This window comes from Euprymna scolopes, chromosome 39 (genome assembly GCF_053919585.1).
Source record: "Euprymna scolopes isolate OS-2025 chromosome 39, ASM5391958v1, whole genome shotgun sequence".
NCBI classification, from domain to species: domain Eukaryota; kingdom Metazoa; phylum Mollusca; class Cephalopoda; order Sepiida; family Sepiolidae; genus Euprymna; species Euprymna scolopes.
The window spans coordinates 55,657,924-55,676,085 of NC_136520.1; the positions used below are offsets into that span (position 1 = coordinate 55,657,924).

Below are 18,162 nucleotides of genomic sequence, written 5' to 3' on the forward strand. Positions count from 1 at the left end.
TGCTCAAAGAAGAGGTGTTCGAGGCGTTGCTGGTGTTCAGGGAAGGGGCATTCGAGACGTGTTCGAGACGTGTTCGAGACGTAGAGGATTTGTAACCTGTTCAAGATGCGAGAAAGCGGGAAGAAGGGCATGCTCGAGACCTGACAAAAGTAGCACGTGTTCTAGGCGTGACCAGTGGTCGGTGGACCAGTGTTCGGTGGACCAGTGTTCAGCGGACAAGTGTTCGGCGGACCAGTGTTCGGTGGACCAGTGTTCGGCGGACAAGTGTTCGGCAGACAAGTGTTCGGCGGACAAGTGTTTGGCGGACCAGTGTTCGGTGGACCAGTGTTCGGCGGAAAAGTGTTCAGCTGACAAGTGTTCGGCGGACCAGTGTTCGGTGGGATAGTGTTCGGCGGACCAGTGTTCAGCGGACCAGTGTTCGGCGGACAAGTGTTCGGCAGACCAGTGTTCGGTGGGATAGTGTTCGGCGGACAAGTGTTCAGCGGACCAGTTTTCGGCGGACAAGTGTTCGGCGGACCAGTGTTCAGCGGACCAGTGTTCGGCGGACAAATGTTCGGCGGACCAGTGTTCGGTGGACCAGTGTTCGGCGGACCAGAATGAGCGTGCCCACCCCTTAAAAATGCGTGGTTTTCACCTTAAAAATTTTTTTCGATGATTATCATAATTTACAGAGTTAAGTCTCATATTAGCAAAAAAAAATTTTGAAAAAAAATTAATGACTTTTAAAAAGGGGGTTCACTTTCTCGTTATAACGCTCTAATCACGTGACACGTCGGTAAAGATATAAATCAATAACTTGAGTGTTATTACTTCCGCCCGTCACACCAATAATTTCCTGAGTAAGGTTAACACTTTTGTCCAAACTTCCAACTTCCAAACTTCTGTATACGTAACGCACCTTCTCTCAACTCCCAACGAGCTTCTAATTCAACTTATTTCTTCGAAATCCAACTTACAAAAGGAACGTCCCTCTAAAAAATCAACCCTCTTTTATCTCCAACCAGGAGCATCTCATTTGCATATCAGGTGGTCACATTGCAGGCATATAAAGAGATAAGGCAGCCATTTTTGTTTCTTCTTCATTCATTTCATTCCACGACCGACCCGTTGAATTATGAGCACTTGCTAATTAGGTAAGTCGCACGTTTCCCTACAGTGTTCGACGGACCAGAATGAGCGTTCCCACCCCTTAAAAATGTTTGTTTTTCACCTTAAAGATTTTTTTTCGATGATTATCACATTTTACAGTCTCATATTAGCAGAAAAAATTTTGAAACAAAAAAAAATTAATGACTTTTAAGAAGGGGGTTCATTTTCTCGTTATAACGCTCTAATCACGTGACACGTCGGTAAATAAATGGACAGTCGAGTAACAATGAAGTAGAACGTCATAATGAGAACGTGAACCCTCTTCTTAAAATTCATTAAATTTATTTTTTTCAATTTTTTTTGTTAATATGATACTTAAATATGTACCCTATACAAATGTAATCTACAAATATGTAATCTATAAATATGAAACCTATAAATATGTAATCTATAAATATGTAATCTATAAATATTTAATCTATAAATATGTTATCTATATATATGTAATCTATAAATATGTAATCTAAAAATATGTAATCTAAAAATATGTAATCTATAAATATGTAATCTATAAATATGTAACCTATAATTATGTAACCTATAATTATGTAACCTATAAATATGAAACCTATAAATATGTAATCTATAAATATGTAATCTATAAATATGTAATCTATAAATATGTAATCTAAAAATATGTAATCTAAAAATATGTAATCTAAAAATGTGTAATCTAAAAATATGTAATCTATAAATATGTAATCTATAAATATGTAACCTATAAATATGTAATCTATAAATATGTAATCTATAAATATGTAATCTAAAAATATGTAATCTAAAAATACGTAATCTAAAAATATGTAATCTAAAAATATGTAATCTATAGATATGTAATCTATAAATATGTAACCTATAAATATGTAATCTATAAATATGTAATCTAAAAATATGTAATCTAAAAATATGTAATCTATAAATATGTAATCTATAAATATGTAACCTATAATTATGTAACCTATAATTATGTAACCTATAAATATGAAACCTATAAATATGTAATCTATAAATATGTAATCTATAATATGTAATCTATAAATATGTAACCTATAAATATGTAATCTATAAATATGCAATCTAAAAATATGTAATCTAAAAATATGTAATCTAAAAATATGTAATCTAAAAATATGTAATCTATAAATATGTAATCTATAAATATGTAATCTATAAATATGTAACCTATAATTATGTAATCTATAAATATGTAATCTAAAAATATGTAATCTAAAAATATGTAATCTAAAAATATGTAATCTAAAAATATGCAATCTAAAAATATGTAATCTATAAATATGTAATCTAAAAATATGTAATCTATAAATATGTAATCTAAAAATATGTAATCTATAAATATGTAATCTATAAATATGTAACCTATAAATATGTAATCTATAAATATGTTATCTATAAATATGTAATCTATAAATATGTAATCTATAAATATGTAACCTATAAATATGTAATCTATAAATATGTTATCTAAAAATATGTAATCTAAAAATATGTAATCTATAAATATGTAATCTAAAAATATGTAATCTAAAAATATGTAATCTATAAATATGTAATCTAAAATATATAATCTAAAAATATGTAATCTATAAATATGTAACCTATAAATATGTAATCTATAAATATGTAATCTATAATATGTAATCTATAATATGTAATCTAAAAATATGTAACCTATAATATGTAATCTATAAATATGTAACCTATAAATATGTACTCTATAATATGAAATCTATAAATATGTAACCTATAAATATGTAATCTATAATATGTGATCTATAAATATGTAACCTATAAATATGTAATCTATAATATGTAATCTATAAATATGTAATCTATAAATATGTAATCTATAAATATGTAACCTATTAATATGTAATCTATAAATATGTAACCTATAAATATGTAATCTATTAATATGTAATCTATAAATATGTAACCTATTAATATGTAATCTATAAATATGTAATCTATAATATGTAATCTATAAATATGTAATCTATTAATATGTAACCTATAAATATGTGATCTATAAATATGTAATCTATTAATATGTAATCTATAATATGTAATCTATAATATGTAATCTAATAATATGTAATCTATAATAATCGCCGGGAAAAAGTTTAAAGAAAAAGAGAAAAACATCCATTTACGTCGGTTTTCAGAGAAGCACGTGTTCGAGAAACGTGGGTGACGTCACAGCAAAGACAAAAATTTAAACGCGACCAGAAAAGGAGAAATTAATTAATTATTTAGAAAAAATATGCGTTGTTGGAAATACCAGATATAAAGGTGTTGGTTTAAAACTGACAAGTGTGTTTCTACATGTCCTCTTGCTTCTTTGATAAAAAAAAAAACTTGTACAACGTGACAAACATATTGTAGCAATAGATAAGAAAAACATTACAGTAGAAACCTTTCTGGCGCATAGTCTTTCTAAATGTAGCATAATGATGACTAATAACGATTAATTCTTATTAATACCTAAATGTACAACTCGGCGGAAATATCCTTATATGATCACTATAAATCAATAGAATCCATTCACACGAAAGGAAATTGATTTATCCATAAGCTTGGTGTCGGATTTTGCTTTGTCTCGTGCGTAGACGATACTCACACACATCCACACACACACACACACACTTATATATATAGAGAGAGAGACAGAGAAGGAGAGAGAGAGAAGGAGGGAGAGAGAAATAAAAATAAAAACGAACAAACCGAGTTATGTGTCCATCAACGTTTCGTCTTTTATTTGAGACTTCCTCTGGATCAATAAATAAATAAAAATAAAGACGAAACGTTGATGACAGATAACACGGTTTGTTGCTTTTTTTTTTCTCTATTTTGTGGAATATTTCTATTATTCTCATCATATATATATATATATATATATACACACACACACACACACACACACACACACACATATATATATATATATATATATATATATATATATATATATATATATATATATATACAAATTTGGGGTTTTGTGTATAGATATTCATATTAAAATCCTTTTTTTTTTCTTCTACTTTTTTAAAAAGAAAATACAACTTTGTTATACATATGGGTTGTGAAATTTAAATAATATTTAAAACATTCATTTTAATTATTAATTTGTTCGGTGTTCATATGGGATGATCATCTTTAGTTAACTATTATATTCATGCAGATATTCTACATGATTTATACTTGCGTATTAGTTTCATAAAAAGCTTTTATTAAACACAAACCTCTTTCTATATATATTTATGTATGCATATATATATATATATATATATATATATATATATATATATATATATATATATATGTTGAAAAAATTTTCTTACCAAACTCCTCTACAAGTTTTTGGTTTACAGAGATGAAACTTAATATATAGGGTATTTTAACCTATGCGAAACTATCTATTGAAGTTTTAGCCAGAGAAAATCGGCGCAAAAGTGTGAAAACTAAAGAAATGAAATTTGCCAGGTAAAGGTCAAACGACGGTATTATGAATATGCATGCGTAACGTAATAGCTATTGGTTCATGATTTTATTTTTAGCCTTGCAGCAAACATGTCTTCATAGCTCAGGCATTAACGTCAAGGGAAAGTAAATCGTAAGCTAAACGTTTTGGTTTCGATTCTCGGTGGTGGCGCACGAGTCATTTTATTTTAAACTTTTTAAATCATCGCTATATATTACGCCGAATATAAGCTATTTTATGGACACACGCATTTCTGTATGTCGGGTAAAGGCTATTTTCGCCGGGCTTCTTGACAAGGTTACTATTTTGTGAGAACTTTCCTTATACTCCCTAAATAGTAATATCTCAGATCGAAAACGGATGTCGTATCTATCTTTATTTTGATCGATTTTTAAAAAAAATCCCTGGTTCCCGGTGTTTGCTTGTCTTTTTCGTATAAAAGCAAAACTAATCGAAGCGAAGTCAACAGCCTTCTGGCCTTCCGTCCGGGACGTCCAGAAAGACAATCAGCTTTGCAACACGAAAAAGCTCTCGTCGAACTCTTGTCCACGCTCCTTTGGGGAAAAGAAGACACTGGGTAAGCAGGCAGGTCTGTATACAACGTATGTGTGAGGAAGGCTTGGAAATGCCAGACTTGAAGTGTCACCGAGACGCCAAGACGCCGGCCTTCCTGAGCCACTATATGCAACATGATTAACCGTGGCACTCTGCCGTTACTGCTTCTCTTCCCGACCTCGTTTTCGACCCTTCCGTTGAGTGCCATCGCAGGCAGCGAGAAGACTCTGCCGACGACCCGCTATGCGCATGTTTGGGTTGGCAACAGAGTAAGATCAACTCTGCATGGAGTTAGGGTTAGAGTCATTTGAAGAATTCTGAGTTCTCTTTGACCTGACGATTGGCCTGAAATGCACGTCCACTCAACAACATACAATGCTGTTCCGGTTTTTTGGAGTCGCCTGCTTGTCCCCATAGAAACGACTGATCACGCTTTCTTCGATTGCCGCAAACTCTGCCAGTACTGGTCATATGTCAACGAGGTGACGGCTCGCATCGATCCCGAACATCCTCGCCCAATTACCGTATCAAATGTCATTGATAAGGTGAGGTCGCGGTGGGACCGGGAAAAACAAATCGTCTACATTACGATCCTGCCCGTGGCAAGAATGGGGATTCGGACGTCGCGACTGCAGTGTGGCCAGGAGGTGTTGTCTTTTTCTGATCAGGGTCTGATCGCTTTCTTTAAACACCAACTACGGGTCAAAATCAAATGTAATAAAAAGAGGTTGCATCGCGCGGCAATAACAGAAGATGGATAAATATAGCAAGGAGCCAAATTTCATCAAGAGTAACCTCATCTTAAGCCTCTTAGCTAGCCGAGTAAGTGCTCCATCCCTCCCCACATAGGAAGCCTCCAAAATCCCCACCCTCTCCTAAATGAAATTTTACTTTTTACTCCTCCCTCTAAATTTCACCGATCCTGGAGGGAAAGAAATCAATCACTACTCCAGCATCACCCACTAATTTTTCTTTTCTCCATTTATCCCATCTATAGGACACCCTCACTGAGAGCTTGTCCCGAAGGAGCTCAGTTTCCTTCACAAACCGAAGTGAAACGGGCGGTCTATCAACTAGAATGGGTTGGGAGGGTCCTACTACCACTTTTGTATTTTTTCTTCCCCCGCCCTCGACACAAATGAACAATTGTACCATTATTGTTGTCTTTTTGGTTTTTACACGCCAATAAAAAATGTTTTAAACAATTGGATACTAAGTAGGACGTCCCCCAGTACGAAAAGGTGAATGCAGTATCATGGCAAAAGAGAATACTAGCTAAGAGAAACTTTTGTTTAATTCTGGAGTGACAAGGATGACCAACGACCCCCATCCCTTCCTTTTTGAGTTAGCCCTGTGCCCAAGTTTTTTGTTTCTGTTAATTTATAGCCAGAATAAAGGATTTAATATCTTAAAGGTGGAGAAACCCGTCATATACGACAATTGCTATTCATGTCGACACTGCTAGAGTTTCCTCTCCCTTTTGTGGGGAGCTGGTTTTCCATAACAAATTGGGGAAACATATACGGCAACTGGCCTACAGCCAGAGTTAACTGCGTGATTAAGATCATAGGGAAACAAAAAGGTAAAAGTTTAACTCGCCTACAAGAGTTAAGTGCGTGAGTCTTATATACTATGGCGTTATGGCTGACATTGCTAAATTTGAACGCTTTTCACTGCCTGTCACGTCATAGCGTAGCGGTAAGATGTCAGGTTTTCTTTCACTTCCTTTTCCGCCTTCTTGTCACGGGTTCGAGCCTGCCTGCCTATTAACACTTTATTTTCCAAACACACGCCTACAAACACCGGGGCAATGCTGGACACCCACGTTAATCTAATAATATAAAAGGCAAAATGGGCGCGCGTGTTTCTTTATATCCACAAAAGGCTTTTGTCGCTGGGCTTCTCGACAAGATTACTATTTTGAAGAACTTTTTATACTCCCTAAATTGTAATATCTCCAATTTACAAACGGGCGCCATCTCTTTATTTATTTAGATCGACTTTTAAAACATTCGTGCTGTCCAATCCTTTCAAGTGTGTGTTTGTCTTTTTCGTATAAATAAAGCGAAACTAGTTGAAGCAAAGTCGATCGCCCGTCAACTTTTCGATATTTGTAGTCCAAAGTGTCGAGCTTCATATATATATATATATATATATATATATATATATATATATATATATATATATATATATGATGAATGTAAAAATAAAACAGATAAACCCCATAATTTATTATACCATACCTATTCACACTGAAACACTTATCACAATATTCTGTGGATCTATATTAAAAAACCTTGTTAAACTTTGTAACATATTTACATTCTAAGGAGGTCAGGCGCAAATAAACACCCCATAATTTATTATACCATATTTCTTCAAACTGAAACATAATTATCAAAGTATACTTACGCAGATAGATATGAAAAGTCTTTATTAAAGTTTGTGCCTATTTCCATTCTATGGAGGCCAGGCGCGAACGCAGACCCCACAATTTTATTATACCACCCGTATTTAAGTTAAAACATACTTATCAAAGTATTCTTATGTACATCTATATAAAAAATACTTGTAAACGTTAATTTTTTAATTCCATACTTTGTGGACCATGCGCGAACCCAGACCCCACAAGTTTAATGAACCACCGTTCTGCAGGATTAAACATACATATTCCTGTGTCTCGATACATCATCTATCATTATATGTAATCAATTTTTTTAAATAGTCAACCATACAGGAGCTTAGACGTGACCAGACACACCCACACACATTCAGCTTTATATATATATATATATATATATATATATATATATATATATATATATATATATATATATATATATATATATATATATGGTATAATCTCGTCAGATCACCGAAGCTAAGAAACGTTGAATCTGGTTAGTACTAGATGGGTGACCATTTCGGATTTCTATGCGCTGTATGTTCTCTCTGCTTATCTCGGCATTTGTTTCCAGTCGACCTGTACAGTCACTTCACTTGCCACTGGTATTTAACAATGTTGACGCAGGTGGCGTGGTTGGAGATGGCGTATTGCGATGGGTATCTGTAGTCTGTCAAAGACTGAAGGAGCCTCCTGCTGCTAGGATGAGGGAAGATACTGCTATTTCGTAGACTTATAGATTCTTTATAGGAAACTTTGCCCGACACATGTTTTTCCAGGCTTGCATCGTAATATTATTAAGATTAAGCACTGTTTAGCTTGCGCAGTACCATAATGGCTGGCCGTTTGAGAATACCAGCAGCTGCATGTGCTCCTTGCGTGTTTCGGCATTGTTTCCGATCGTCCTAGATTTTTCCTTGTCATTCGAATCAAAGAGTATTGACTCAGGAGATGAATGATTAGGAATAGCACGACTCTTGCTTCACAATTTAGCGCGTGTTATCGATCATCCTTCCGGAATTATCAGATGATCTTAGGGTTTCCGGCCAACAAACACCCACCACGTCTACCATTGCTAGAATAGGGTTTCGTCAATAACAATTTACTCTGTACAGTTAGCAATAAACATAGTATTTGAAATGAATGACTGTCGTCTTGGGGAGACCTCATGTTTTGACAAGCTTCTGGGCTTTACCTTTATTTCTGATCTGAAGTGGAACACGTACATCAAATCTGTTGCTAAGGTCACTGAAAAATGGTGGGATCCTTCTACCGCTCCAGTAGATATCTCACTACTGATGCAATTCTCTATCTGTATGAAATCCAAGATCGTCCAGGGATGGAGTACTGTTGCCACATCTGGAAAGAGCTGTTAGAAGCAGCTTATCCTGCCTTGGCCGAGTTCAAAATAGACTTCGTAGCTTAGTGATGGATGGCCTTTTCTCTTCCCTGCAACCTCTTTCCCACAGAAGAGGCGTTGCGATCCTCTCTCTGCTTTATCGTTATTTACATGACAAGTGCTAGTCTGAGCTCCAATCTATGCCCCCCTCGCCAAGCTTTCACGACCCCCCCCCCGTTTAGCTGAAACCACTGTCAATAATATTCGCCACCCTTTATCTGTGCCTAAATCAAAACGTAGATTCCCTGAACAAAGCTTCATTCTTAGAACAGAACGCCTGTGGAATTCTCTTCTGTTTGCCTGTTTTCCATCTGACTACAATTTGGTTGTCCTCAAGTCCAATGTAAACAAATTTTTGATGAGTCGTTCTCCTTAAGTAATCACATTTACCAAATTTCCACTACGAAATATTACTACATAATGCCATTTACTACTGTGCACTCGATAACCTTTATCCTCGAGTGACCTCCGGGCCTTGATCAGTGGTGACGTCTAAGTAAAAAAAAAAATAAACAAATAAAAGTTTTTAAAACCGGTGCTAAAACCAAAAAAATCGACGACTTCATCGCCTGAATAGACGTATAAAAATGAAGGTTATTTTTTGTCCTTTCGAAACTATACAAAAGTTCTGTTTTTCATAACGAAAACCTTGTAACGTAAAGTGGATTAACGCCTTTTGCTTTTGAACGGGCTTCGCATTTATAATAAATCGTGTTTGTTATTTTTATAGCAATAGAAAGTCAATAAGCAAATATTTTTGTGTGTATCAGGCGCCTCGGGTCTTACAACGTACAGACTGTTTGCAAACATAAAGTTCAATCTACACAAAACATTATTTTCGTTTGTCAACAAATTTTTCATTCCAAATATACATAAATACGAACACACACACACGCATATATATATATATATATATATATATATATATATATATATATATATATATATATATATGACTACTTCATTTAGTCACATAAATTAATAAACGAAAGTATAATTTCATGCGTAAACTTTAAGAATTTACTTCAACAGTGCTCAATACATAGGTAGAGCTAGGTAGTAAATTATGAAAATATATGTGCCAATTAAGCTACACAGAATATTGCGCCTTCCCTCCACGCAAGAATTCGTCAGGCTTATGCGAATGGCTGATTAGAAGGTGCATCGTGGACACTAGAAAGATGGCTAACTAAAACTCAATAGAATGTGCGTATATAAAAACACCAGAAAACTAAAACTCTTCGCACAAGCCTGACGAATCCTAGCGTGGATGAAACGTAGAAAATTCTGTGTAGCTTAATTTCCATATATATATTTTATACCTTGCTATATATATATATATATATATATATATATATATATATATATATGAGAGAAAGATATATATATATATATATATATATATATATATATACATAGATAGATATAGATAGATATGCATGTGTATATATATATATATATAAAACTACTTCATTTACTCACATTAAATTAATATAGGAAAGTATACATTAATGCGTAAACTTTAAATATTTAATTCAAAAGTGCTCAATACGTAGGTAGAGCTAGTTAGTAAGTTATAAAATATTTATGGCGTTTTAGCTACACTGAATATTCCGCGTTTCATCCATTCTAGGATTCTTCAGGCTTATGCGAGAATTATGTAGATGTCTTACGTTTTTATATACGCACCTTCTATTAGTTATTAGTTAACCAATTAGCTTCCTAGTATCCATCGGGCCTTTCCTAATCAGCCAATAAGCAGGCACTTACTAGACAAAGGCCCATTTGACCTCCGGTTGTCCAGTTCCTTTGTGTGTACTATTTAGCGTAGATATCTAGTGTCTTGACCTGTTTTAAATCTAGGTTAAGTTTTTCTTTATATGTTAGTACGCTATAATATAAATGTCACCTGCCTGTTTAAATGTATAAATGTATAGATGTGTGTATGTATTTTTATATGTCTGCTTAAAACTTTCGACAAAGGTGACGGATTTTCACGTGATTTTATCGTTTTGAAGCTCGACCCTTCGGACGACAAATATCGACAAAATATATCAATTAGGCACTTTTCTACAAGGAGATGTCGCTTTTTTGCCGATATTTTCGAATGTCCTCCCCTTTTTTTCAATTGACTAGTCTTAATTTAAATCTCTTTAACTTCCGGTTTTGCAATGGACGCAAAAGCGAAGGCGTCACGTTATTTTTAACGTTCTTGTCCTCCTTCACGGTACGGGTTCAGGCCTTCCTGCCTACTACAACTTCTTTTTTTTTTTGCTCAATACACACCTCCAAACTCCCAGGCAACGCCGGACACCAGGATAGTATATACTTCTATATATAATGCTCGTGAAAAACATATATATTTGCCCTTAGACAAATGAATGATAACTCTTATTATTTCTCTTATAACGGTTAATTACACCTACACAATATATAATGTGTGTGTGTGTGTGTGTGAGTGTGTGTGTAAAATTACATTTGGGATAGGATGAAGTAAATATAGTTCTATGTGAATTTATTTGTCAGTTCAATAAGGAGAAACGTATGTGAAAAGAGGGGTTATAAACGCTCTTTATACCTAGGCATTTCCAAGCCTAGTCCTCTCATCGGGAGAGGAGTAAGGAGCAAGCATACATATATCTGGAAAGGTGACGTCTAGCTTAAGAGGCAAACATGATATGAACTTAAAAATACAAACAAAACATGGAGAGAAAACAGATGAGCTATAGATAGGAATATCGCGCAACCTCACATCCCAATTATTATTATTAAGATATTCTACTGCAATCAAATACAACTAAAGTTTAAATTAGGGAAACAGCTATATGCATATAATATACAGATACATATACCTAATTAACATAAAATTAGACACAGTTTTTCTATGAAATATTTAAGACCCAAAACTTTGTAGAACAATAAATGCTACATTAACCCTAAAATCATTAGAAAAAACTAACGGCATCTATGAGTTTAACTGCCCATTAGGAGATTGTAAATCTTATATAAATCCTGAAGCAGATAATTACGTTGGTTTCACAATCACTACCTTATCTCGTCGCCATACAATGCACAAATATTTTAATTCAATTTTTTAAATTTTACATGAAAAAGGCTTGTCCCCTTTTTCATGTAAGTAAAAACAAAGAGAATTAGTAAATGAAAATAAAATCCGAGAAAACGGGAATCGAACCTTGGAGATAAGTTTTAAAGAACAATACGTTTTAAATGGAATGTCCAGTAATTTGTTGATTCCGATAAAATATTTAATAAATACATATTTGGCTGGAAACAATGCACATTGTTAAGTAGAATTAATAATAAAATATGGGTTATATGAATTAGATAAGTAGGTTAAATTCCTTTGTAAAAGGGAAATGGGAAATTTCCTGGTCATCTGAATGCTTCAAAAAGCGTGCAAATCGCGCATGTTAATGACACGTGAATTATAGTCACTTTGGCCAGATACATGTGATTTCTCAATATAGGAAAGAGTTCGAAGTTAGAGTTAGTTAGAGAGAGAGAGAGAGAGAGTCAGAGAGTCGGAGAGTCAGAGAGTCGGAGAGTCAGACCAGAGTCCGACCAGGGACGCAGGGAGGTTCAGACCGAATCTTGGAAGCGAGAGGGTTTTAGAAGAAGAAGATGTAAGGAAGAAACTTTGAATTCCTGGATGCAAAGCCATTGACCGGTCACATGGAAGAAATAAATGATCATCATGTTTTTCATAACTGCCGTCTTCTGTGTTCATCATTACAACGAGAAAAGGTATTGTCCATTTATGTATAAGAACCATTTGATAAAATCATCATCTAAAAGATATGTGTTAGAAAGTATATGTGTCAAACTATTTATGTTATATAAACACTCCCGTTTCATACAGAACTGTCAAAAGCATGAATGCCAATCACTCGGTCTATCTATCTAGATATCGAATCGCCTCTCAAAGTGTATTTATATGTACTCTCTCTCTCTCTCTCTCTCTCTCTTTATATATACTTGTTAATGTCTCCATCCCATCTCTTTCAATATGAACACTCACAATGAATATATATATAATAACTAGCATCGCTTCCAACAATATGATTAAGACTCTAATCTCTCACTAAGACTCTTACTCTTCTTATAACATGAACAACAAAAGAACGTTCATCATTCTAATAATAGCACCACTACGTAACATAACGTCATCTATGAGTTTAACTGCACATTAGGAGATTGTAAATCTTATAATAAATCCTGAAGCAGATAATCACGGTGGTTTCACAATCACTACCTTATCTTGTCGCCCTACAATGCACAAAGATTTTAATGCAATTTTAAATTTTTTTAAAAAACATAACTTTCTCTCTTCCGACGTAAGACAACCCTTAGTCTGTAACACAATAATTACGCGTCGTGAAACAAATTTTAAAAAGCTAAAAATACTCGAAGCCACCTATATGAAAACTTAAAAAGCTAGAATAAACCTCGACGCATTTTAAATCAAAGCATTCAAAAATGCTAGTTGTAACCGCCTCTACTTAATCTTTCTACGCGACCTAATTATTGACCGCAGAATTTGGGTTTGCCGATGACCTCACTAACACCCCGGTTCTTGTCGACATTATTTTTGTATCAAGCTAATAGCTTTAAATTCTAACTTTTTTTGTAGAGTATATTAAAGTGGAGCTAAGGAACGTCTGAGATTCTGTTATTTTTGAAAACATGTTTATTCCTATGGGGCAATTTATAAGTAATAGATGAAAAATATAATAATTTCCATATTTTTCGTGTGGACATATTATACACACATGTACACACACACACACACACACACACACACACACACACATATATATATATATATATATATATATATATATATATATATATATATATATATATATATATATATAATTCTATCTCTTTGGGCAAAGCACTGTCGTAAGTAATCTCACCCGCTACTTAATTGGCTGAAAAATGCGACGCTCGCTCTTTGTTCATAAACAAAGCGATTAGAGCACTGTACAAGTGGTGGACGGATGTTTGTTTAAATAGGCATTTGGCGAGGTTTTTTACGGGCGCCGCTCCCGTGGATCGATCAATAGAACTGCTAACTGTCAACGCGATGGTTCTAGGTTCAATTCTCGGCTTGGGAGAGGTGCTAGCGGCACTGGTGAATTATGATACAACGAAACAGGAATGTATGTCGATGACTACAAATGTATATATATATATATATATATATATATATATATATATATATATATATATATATATATATATATATATATATATATAACTATTTCATTAAATCACATAAATTAATATACAAAGATATAATTTATGCTTGAATTTTTTAGTATTTACTTCAACAGTGCTCGATATATACGTAGAGCTAGGTATTAAGTTATGAAAATATATATGATAATTAAGCTACACAGACTATTCCGCGTTTCATTAGAATTCGTCAGGCTTACCTGATAAGCCTGGTGAATTCTCACGAGAATGAGGCGCGAAAAATTCAGTGTAGCTTAATTGCCATATATATTTTCATAACTTACTATATATATATATATATATATATATATATATATATATATATATATGGCATAATCGCGTTGACACACCGGTTCTCGTCAGATCACCGAAGTTAAGCAACGTTGAGCCTGGTTAATACAAGATTGGTGACCATTTGGGAATTCTAGGCGCTGTATGTGCTCTCCGTGTATATATGTGTGTGTGTGTTTATATATAACGAAAGAAAGAGAGAGAGAGAGAGAGAGAGAGAGAGGGGAGGGTAGCAGACAGATGGCCAGACATGGGGATATTTACGCATCACGAACGCGCCAATATTATCAATCGCAGTAAAACCCTATTGATAGATATCGATTTGCCTTTCCTTTCTTATCGATGGATGAATAAATAGATAGATTGATCGAAATATGTCAGAACAGCTTTAAATGGCGGGGAAAAAACACATGGTGTTCGCCACCATGGCGCCGGGGAACGTGTGCAACAGCCCGTTTTATGAAACAGCCTGCCCGTGAGCTTTCACTTGCCGTCTACCTACATAACGCCCAATATGACCGAAATTTGAACTACTACTACTACTACTACTACGACGACGACGACGACAACGACGACGACGACATGGAGTACCACTAATAATTATAATAACTGGAACTGAATCACAATAAATCTCATACACAGAACCAATGGTAAACAGCGGTTGAGATAACGCAAGCTGACTTTCAAACGGTCATCCAAAGAGACGGCGATTGATGGAAACCTGGAGAGGTTGGTTGTCAAAATGACTTTAGACAACACTACTATTATTACTAATAATCATTTCCTAGCGGGACCTGTGGAAATTCGTGTGTAATATATTGATGTTGGCACTCTGTAGATGTTCAGTGTAAATGGTTACGATGTAATATAATTGTAGTTTGTTTATTAAAACTGCGAAAGTAGTTGACTAAGCTACCAAGAGTGGCCGCTTAACTATGATATTTTTATTCTTGCAGATTTTATATATAGAGAGTTAATGTTCTATCGATTTTATATATTATAAAGTTGCGATTTCAAAAAAAATATATATATAACCGTATGACTCGGGAGCATTAGCTTGAATCGAAACCGAATTAAAAACTGATGCACATATATATATATATATATATATATATATATATATATATATATATATATATATATATATATATATATATATATATTAAAACATCTGATAAGACGTAACTACAAAATTTTTAAATAACATAATATTTAAACTTGTCTGGTTGATCTCGAAACAATTATAATATCCTAAAAAATACTGTTCTTCGCTTTTGCCAGTATATATATATATATATATATATATATATATATATATATATATATATATATATATATATATAAAGAGAGAGAGAGAGTGTGAGAGAGAAGGAGAGAGGTAAAGGGATAGAGTGGTGGTAGATGTTATAAAGATTTTTATTATACAAACATTATTTGGCAACTCATTTGATAACATGTTTCGGTCACGTCTAGAGGAACCAGACCTTTACAAGCCTTCGCGTCTTTTATTTATGCTTAACTAAAAACGTAAGAGGAAAATTGTTCAGGTTATACACACATACATACACACAAACACATACACACACTATATATATATATATATATATATATATATATATATATATATATTAGTATCGTAAGTTATAAAATATATATGGCCATATATTTTTTATAACTTATTACCTAGCTCTACCTACGTATTGAGAACTGTTGAAGTAAATACTTAAAGTTTACGCATAAATCTATACTTTCGTATATTAACTTGTGTGATTAAATGAAGTAGTCATATATATATATATATATATATATATATATATATATATATTCATTCATATATTTATATTTATATATATATATACATACATATATATACATATATATATACATATATTTATATATATATATATATATATATATGAGAGAGAGAGAGAGAGAGAGAGAGAGGAGAGACAACTGACTAGTCGATGAATCAGCATTATTATCAACTGCCTCCGTTTTATCACAAAATCGAAAATATTTATTTATTTTTTCATTTCTCATTTTTTCTCTTCGTTTCTTAATTGATTTTGAAAGTAATATTAAAAAAAACAATAATAATAATAATAATAATAATAATAATAATAATAATAATAATAATAATAATAATATATATAAAAAAGACTAAAAAAAAAGGGGGGGGGAAACAACAGAAAATACGACCTCACTCATCGCATTATTATTTAGAGTAATTGAAGAGCTCAGTGCACGTGTGCTGAACCGAACATCTTAGCAGCACGCTGAGCGGATCGCTCGTACGCACCACGACGGAGACAACGATTTCGCAATGTCTATGCGCACGCAGTTTTCGAAACAGACACGTCTATTGAGGCGTCTTTCCCAGAAAATAGATAAATTCATCTAGGAATGTCTGCGCTGCGATTCTACATTGAAACAAAGGCTGCGCAATCTCGAGCCTTTTATTTGCATCATATTTCCCGTGTTTATAAATAAAAATCGACTAGTTACAACATTTTTTTTTTGCTTGGAAGGTCACACATTATGAAGGCCCGGGGGTCACTCAACCATGAGGGTTAAGTGTTAAGTAGATAGGAAGACAAAAATAAGTCATTGTGGAACCTGGATAGGATTGTATTAACAAAGTGGATGACTCAACAGGAATTTATTCATATTAGGCTTGAAGACGACCAGGTTATAGTCAGCCGAGAAGCAGATGCACTGTATTGTCTTCCACAGATTGACAGCTCTATGAAAGAAACTTTGCACATGGAATGTACATTTAGTTTGGAGCACAAATACGGCGTGAGGAAAGTTGTTTAGTTGTTACAGTTAGGTTAGCATTTGTTGTGAACGTCCCATGTGAAGGGACGATATATTGGAGCTCAGACGAGCACCTAGCATAAAAATATCGATACAGTTATGACAGACTTGCGACGTCTCTTCTGTGAGAAAGAGGGAGTAGGGAGGTGAAAAAGTCATCGCCCAGTAAATTTCGAAGACGGTTCTGCACCCTGACAAGGCAGGAAATGGTGCCTTTGGGGGCTCCATCCCACATGTGACAACGGTACTCCATCTTAGGTCGTCTTTGACTCTTGTAACAGGTAGAGGATTGCGTCAGGAGGGAGAGACTTTCTGGGGTGGTAGATCCCACCATCCTACCAGAAATCTTGACACTGGATCTGATGTAGATCCTCCATTTCAGGTCAAGGGTGTTTCCCTCCATTCTCTAACTGTGCCCAAATCTAAACACAGATTTCATGAACACAGCTTCATTCTCAGAGTTGCCCGCCTGTGGAACTCTGTTTCGCTGGTTTGCTTTTCGGCTGGCTACAACATGCCGATCTTTAAGTCTAATGTAAACAAATTTGTGTTAAGCTGTCCCCCTAAATAAACCAATTATACCCATTTTTATACCACTAACGATTACTACGCTTTACTTTATCCTTGAATCGCTTCCTGGTCTTGATAAGCTATAATTCCCTTGTAAAAAAACTAAAGAAGACTGGCTTACGAAGAATTAATTCTGCTTTGTCAAATAGTTAGAGAATCTAATATATAAACGGCTATATGTCTGTCTGTTTGTCGGTTTGTCTCTCTCTCTCTCCA

The 18,162-nt window shown here is 34.0% G+C and overlaps 1 pseudogene; it reads left to right on the forward strand.

Annotated features, from left to right (window-relative positions):
• Nucleotides 1–14,591: 14,591 nt before the first annotated feature.
• LOC145263957 (5S ribosomal RNA) lies at nt 14,592–14,708 on the forward strand (annotated as a pseudogene).
• The last annotated feature ends 3,454 nt before the right edge of the window (nt 14,709–18,162 follow it).